This window comes from Peromyscus maniculatus, chromosome 9, assembly GCF_049852395.1.
Source record: "Peromyscus maniculatus bairdii isolate BWxNUB_F1_BW_parent chromosome 9, HU_Pman_BW_mat_3.1, whole genome shotgun sequence".
NCBI lineage: Eukaryota > Metazoa > Chordata > Mammalia > Rodentia > Cricetidae > Peromyscus > Peromyscus maniculatus.
The window spans coordinates 98,949,710-98,956,681 of NC_134860.1; the positions used below are offsets into that span (position 1 = coordinate 98,949,710).

The 6,972-nt window shown below is 41.4% G+C and overlaps 1 long non-coding RNA gene across 2 annotated transcripts in view; it reads right to left on the bottom strand.

The window, feature by feature from the left end:
- LOC121832125 (uncharacterized) overlaps nt 1–6,039 on the bottom strand; it is a 28,211-nt gene extending 22,172 nt beyond the window's left edge. The window contains exon 1 of one of the 2 annotated variants that reach the window (XR_013042119.1): nt 5,929–6,039. This is a non-coding gene — a long non-coding RNA (uncharacterized LOC121832125). The remainder of the gene's footprint in view (nt 1–5,928) is intronic. The other variant, XR_013042118.1, reaches the window with a different exon arrangement.
- Nucleotides 6,040–6,972: the final 933 nt, after the last annotated feature.

Consider the following 6,972-nt stretch of genomic DNA (forward strand, 5'->3'; position numbering starts at 1 on the left):
ATTTGTGGTTGGTATGTAAAATGAATTAAAAAAATTCTTAATTAAAAAAAGGTAAAAAATACAGCTCCCATAGACTCATATATTTGAATGCTTAGTCACCATGGGGTGACACTATTTGAAAGATTAGAAAAATTAGAGGACATGGCCTTATAGGAAAAAGTGTGTTACTGGGGGTAGACTTTGAGATTTCAAAAGTCTATGACCAGCCCAGAGTCAGTCTCTCTCTCTCTCTCTCTCTCTCTCTCTCTCTCTCTCTCTCTCTCTCTCTCTCTCTCTCTCTCTCTCTCTGCTTATAGATCAGGATGTTACACCCAGCCATTGCCTGCATTCCATTCCAGCACCTGCCTGCATGCTGCCATGTTGATCATGGACTAGGTCCTGAAAACTTCAAGCAAGCTCTCAGTTAAGTGCTTTATCTTATAATAATTACCTTGGTCATAGTGTCACCTCACAGAAATAGAACAGTGACTGAAACACACAAATTGCTGGAATCCATGCATCATCCAATCTCAGTGCTGAGGAATATCACAAAGTATGACTCAAATTGCTTCTAAACTCTCATCACTGCTACTAACTAGGGCAGGGTAATACCTGATAAATGAGCAGAAAGGAGAATAAATGTATTCTTCTCATCTCTTAATTTAATTCTCAAGATAACCACTGCAGGAAGAAACTAGACTCTCTAACATTTTCAGAAAAATGGTGCCTTGCATCTTCCAGGATCTCACAAGCTTTGAAGTATTGGTATTCTGGTATTCTGTCTCTAATTACCTAGCTGCTTTATTTCCTGTAAAACATCTTTCGGATAATTGAGTCTTTCAATTGCTACTTTTCATTAAAAAGAATTTATCAAGCATATCCATACATTTGCCATTTTTAGTTTCAAATTTCTAAATAACTATTTGGATGATCATCAAAGATAAGTGTAATTCTAAGTTTAATGTAACATGCTGCAATTCTCAAATTAATCATATAAACATCCTCTCTTGAATCAGAACTTGGTTCATATCTGTCACTTTTCTTACTTATTCAAGAAATTGCCTTGAGGACTAAGGAGACAGATCGATGCAGAAGTGGGGCTTGTTGTGTAATCATGGGGACCAGACTTCAAATCTCTAGCACCCACAAAAAAGCCAGGCATGGGAATGCCTATATGCCTGGTACTGTGGGTTTAGAGACAAGAGGAATTCTGGGATGAGCTAGCTGCCAGTCTAGATCCAAGTTTAGTGAGAAACCCTGTCTCTTGGAGATAAGGCAGAGAGTGATAGGGCAGGATACCCAGCGTCCTCCTCTGGCTTCTCATCACACTTTAGTACATGCCCAGGCACACACAGAAGCACATACCCCACACTTCTGTACATACACATGCACCCATCCACTCACCAGAAAGAAAATTAAGGAAGCTGCTTTGGGATTCAAATATCTCAGTGCCTGATTAGTGGTTTGCCCTCTATGTCTGTCTTTGCCGATGCCCTACTTCCCTTCCTGCTTGCTTTAACTCTATCTGCATGTGTAAATGCACATGGATCCATTTCAAACAGATCACTTCAATACTTTCATTTGAAATCTTCAAATTGGCTGGGAAACTAGAGCAGAAAAAAATGGCTAAAAGTGGCAAAGCACAAAGATAAAAGCCATAGTAGTAAATTAGTGAAGTCAATAGATTGTTGCATTTCTGGTTTTACTTTAGAGACCCATTGATCTTATTTACCTTGCAGTGTGTCTCCTGCATCCTACATTCTAATGGGGCTATTTTCCTGCAGAACCAATGGGATCACCTTTTAATTATAACATATATATATGATGTTAATATATATAATATTATATATACAATATATATATATATATATATATAAAATTAACGTGTTATTAAATGTCTGAGACAATATTGACCACTTCAACCATTAAAAGATTCACACCTTTAATTAATACAGTGTGCTTTGATTCCTGGGAACTGAAGTTTGAATCTGAATTTCTTGAATGTAATAACAGTTAGAAATGGATTGTTTAGCTGATATATTAGTGATCTTGCCCCCCAAAAAAGTGTTCACCAATTAATCATTTTAAGTAGTTAATCAAAGAAATTGGGTTACTGTTCTTAGTGACCTCTGTGCAAACAATGATGTATGGGAGATACTGACTAAATGCAGACCTTGTGTTTGTATTCCAGCATCTCTAGAGAGTCAAAGTCTGATTCAAATACAATGCCCCCTTATGGAATATTCATTACAAGAATATTCTGATTCCTGCGGAGTCGAAGGAGGCGCAAGCAGACACACAGAGAAGCAAAATGGACATGCTGTACTGAGAAAAGGTACCAAGCAGTGTGGCAAAGCATAGATAAGAGATATGGGTTAACGTAAGTGTAAGAGTTAGCTAATTACAAACCTGAACTAGTGGGTGAGCATTTATAATTAATATTAAGCCTCTGTGTCTATTTGGGAACAGCTGGTGGGACAGAAACTTCCACCTATTCCCCCTCGCACTTTATACGAAAGAAAGTGTTAAGAAGCATTGAAGTGTCCCAAAGTCAGGCAGCAAGAAGGAAAAAGCAAAATGTCAAGACTGTTCTTGGAGCTGGAGAGAGCTAAGAAGACATGCAAATCTTACAGAGGACTTGCGGACAGATCCCACATCAAGTGACTCTCAGCCACCTGTAACTCCAGATGCAGGACGTCCACCATCCTCACCTGGCCTCCACAGGACTGCACTCACAGGTACTTTCCTCCACACAGACATACACATACCCATAATTAAAAGTAAAATCTTTTTTAAAAAAATTGTTCTTATCAAGACCATTTTCTCACTAAAAACCTGAGAGGAGGTTTTATCTGAAGTTCTTTAAAAAGACCAAACCCCTTTAAATGTTTCTATGACTGCTCCAGAGTGTGAAGAATAGGCCTCCTTGCTGTGTGTTATATGTATACATTGATGTCTCTCTGGTGCCCCCTTAAGGACAGGCAGTAACTCCCTTCTCCAGAGAGACTGCTCTGTGGAATCTGTATTTCCAGGAAGGCAAGAAAAACAGCCAGCTTGGTCCCTACAAAGAGCAGTGAGTGCTCTGTGCCTTTGTCAAGGGACACTGATGGGATAGAGGCTCCAGTCATGTGTAGCTACCTCCTGTTGGGTGACTAATGTCACCTCTGTGTGCTTGCCCTGGCGGGCAGGAAGTCAGGCAGGGGGCTGAAGAGGGCCCTGAAGCTCCTATTTCCAGCAAGGCTGTGAAGCAGGATGGATGTTTGAGTGGAAAAAAATGACACTTGACAGCTGTGGGGGGAAAGAAAAAAGAAAGGGGAAAGAAAAAAAAAACAGACTGCTGGTTGAGATGAATCGATGATGATTCTAAGCAAATTAAGCCCTTGTTGGAAAGTGTTGAAAAGCTTTTAAAGTACCCCACTCTAAGAGGCAGCTGAAGGTTTGACCTGTTAAAGTACTCTTGGGTGCATTCCCAGCCCCGGCCCCAGCTTCTCTGTGACTAGTCTCTACCTCCTTATCAGCTCATTATCTCATGAAGCAGGTGCTGGCCTTCTGCTGTATAAACAATTGCTTGGAGAGGAGAAGTGGAGGGAGGCGGAGCCAACTGGCTTTTATGTGTGTCTGCGGGCTGGGAAAGGATCACTAAATGAAAAGCCCTGGGTTATCAGGGCCCTGCTCAGGCACACACAAAGCAGCCCACAGACATTTCTACAGAGAAAGAAATGACACAAATACTATGTAATCGTGGTTGAGGACACTGCCCCCTCATGTGGCTATGACCACATAGTCATCTAACATAACTCCTTTGGCCCCTAAAGGCCGATTTTCAATACATGCACTAGATAAGTGCATTAAAAAAAAAAAAAAAGCAACAACTCTGAGGACCAACACTTAACTCCCTCCCCAGTGGACACATAAAAGCCACTTAATAACATCCTAACTTGATTAATATCCCACTTTAACCTGACCTCATGATGGAGACCTCTGTTCTTATTAGAACATGGAAGATCACAGAGATAGAAACAATGGATGTTTGACTTGGGGAAAAAAAAAAACCCTCCTGTTTCCATCAGACTTCACAGAATTAGGAAATGAGGTCAAACAGATGGGAAATGTGTCCCTTCACAGTTCAACATATCCACAGGGACCCTCGGAGTATTAGAATTTGTCCAGTCTTAGGCTCCCAGTTATGTTAGCTCCATCTGGGGGGAGGTGGCAGGGAGGTCTCAGATACTCACAGTAAAGAAGGTGTGAGGACAGACAAATGGAGTTCTGGGGCCAGACCATAAGGAGGACTCTTACCACACTGACCCTCACTGTGCCTCCCTGCTCCCGATGTTCTGTGCCAGGAAAATCCCCTCAAATAACACATACCACTCTCTAGTAGGTCATACATGTGCTGGGCTTTTCTACAAACCATGCTCCTTCCAGCTACTCACTTAATGACCACAGCAGTCTAAGAAGCAAGTGAGGCAAGTCTTTTTGGTCACCACCTGTAGACTTCCGATTATCCAGTTTGTACTGGGGATTGAATTTACGGAGTCATGTGTGCCAGGTAAGCACTCTCACAGTGGGATGTGCCCCTAGCTTACGTCTTTTGAAAAGATTTTATTTTGAAAGAGGAGCTCACTAAGTTGTCCAGACTGGCCTTGAACTTGTGATCATCCTATGTTAACTTCCAAGTAGCTGGTAACGCAGACCTATTCCATCACACTTGGTTTATGTAGACGTGGCTGAAGTGTTAAATGAGTTGTTGAAGACACCACAGCTCAAAAGTGGCAGAGAGGATGCAAGGATGTAGGCTCTGATACCCGGTCCAGGGTGGTTTCCACTACGGGTTAGCCTTCCCGATTCTTTGCATGATGATTCACAGAAAATGAAGAGACTAACCCTCAAAATCACCCCCCAAGAGGGTGAGGGCAAGTACACTTAACTTGCTGTCTATCACCTGCTAAGACTCAGCATTCAGATAAAGCTTTGATGTAAACGACTTACCGAACGGGAGATCATCAAACATACCCCCATCTCCAAAGCCCCCGAACTTTGGCGCTGTGATTCACTTTCGAGGTAGGACGAGGAAGGTGAATTTTCCAGGTGGGTCCGACGCAACCACAAAGGTCTTTATAAGACGGGGGTGCAAAGGACAGAGAAGGCAATGCCACCACTGAAGCAAAAATTGGAAAGGCGATATAGCAGCTGAGAGAGGGGTCAGAGAAGGCAAGGGAGCAAGACCTGTAGTCATGACTTTAAAGACAGAAGAAAGTGGCCGTGAACAGAAAAGCAATTCAAGAAATCTCAAGAAGACTTTTCAAAAAGAAGAAAAGATTATGAACTGTCTTCTAGAGCTCTCAGAATAAAGAACCTTAAGAACATCTTTTTATCCAGCAGGATCCCTATCAAACAGTGTACCTAGAGCACTGTGCAACAATACATTTGTTTTATGTTAATCCACTGAATTTGAAGTTTGTTACCTCAGCAATAGGAAACAAAGATTCGTGTGTCAGTTTTCCTATTCAGTAGCTTCAAGATGTATTTTCCTAAACGTTACCCCCAATTTTCTTTCTTGGATCAATGAAATTTAAAAAACGGATTGCTAAAGGCAATTATTTTGTCAGATAGGAAAAAGTAACAGCTGAGTTCACTGTGTGTTATATACAACATGATTTTCCACATCTTATGTTTCTTTGTGTGTAGGGGAGACACGTTATCTAATTTAAACACAAGCCATATGCTTCATTTCCCCTACTATAAAATGAGTATGATAAAGACATATTTCATATACCCAGATATGGCAGCTAGCCTCCAAGGTGCCCCTCAATGGACATGATATCCTGGTGTTTATGTCCTTATGCCAGGTACCTCCTAAACATGGAGTAGGCTGATGTGTGGAATCAATAAGATATTCAAAAGGGGCAGAATGTTCTTTCCAAGGTTACACCATAGACATCATACCTTCCATCATCTGTTGACTCACTAATTCAGGATGAAGTCAACTTCCAAGAGCCCTAATGAGGGGTCCACAAAGAACTCAGGCCTCCTACTAAAGCCCAACACTAACTTGTCTGGCATGTGGTGAGTGAATCACCTTGGAAACCTTCAGATGATTGCAACCCCAACCAGTATCTTCATTATGACCTCAAGAGAGACCCTGAAACCACAAGCTTGCAGAACACTGTGCCCAGATTGCTAACAATTCTGAGACTTATGAGATAATTGCTCCTACCTTGAGCCACTAATTCGTGGGGTTGTTACAGAGCAAGAGATAAACCATACAGTTATTATGCAAATAAAATCAATCACAGAATACAGCAAGGTGTATAATAGCTATTATTTAAATCAATTGTTTATTAGTTTTCCACTACGTAGTACCATTTCTGAGATTTTTAACTCAGAAAAATTAGAAGCTTAGTTTAACTCTCATTTTCTCAGGTTTCAGCCTAGAATCAGGATCATCCATCACATTGGAGTCTGTGACAAGGCAGTGTATCTTGACTGGAGCATTCAGAAAACAAAACAACAAAAGAAATAGCAATAGAAACCCTGCTCACCTCGTGGCCAGAATCCCCTATAGGGGTTCACAATCCCCTATAGCAGCTTGTCCCCGATGACCGAAGAACCTCCCACTGTGCCCCCTAGGCTAATGGTCTTGCCATCTCCCAATAGGGCTGCTCAGGAACAAGCATATAGAGCAAGTCCATAATATTAGAGCTATGAATAACCTACTGTGCGGTAGAGCTTGATGAGTAATGGAATTACAAAGGGGACATACAAGCGACCCTGCCATCACCTAGCTTCAACGTGAGAGACAAAGGGGAGGAATAAACACACACACACACACACACACACACACACACACACACACACACACACACGACTAATAAATTTTATACAGGCAAAATATAGATTTAATAAGCCATCACAATATGTACATTTCAGCATGTATGTCTGTGGTGATATACTGTGTACCCTAATAAAATTTGCCTGAAGATCAGAGAA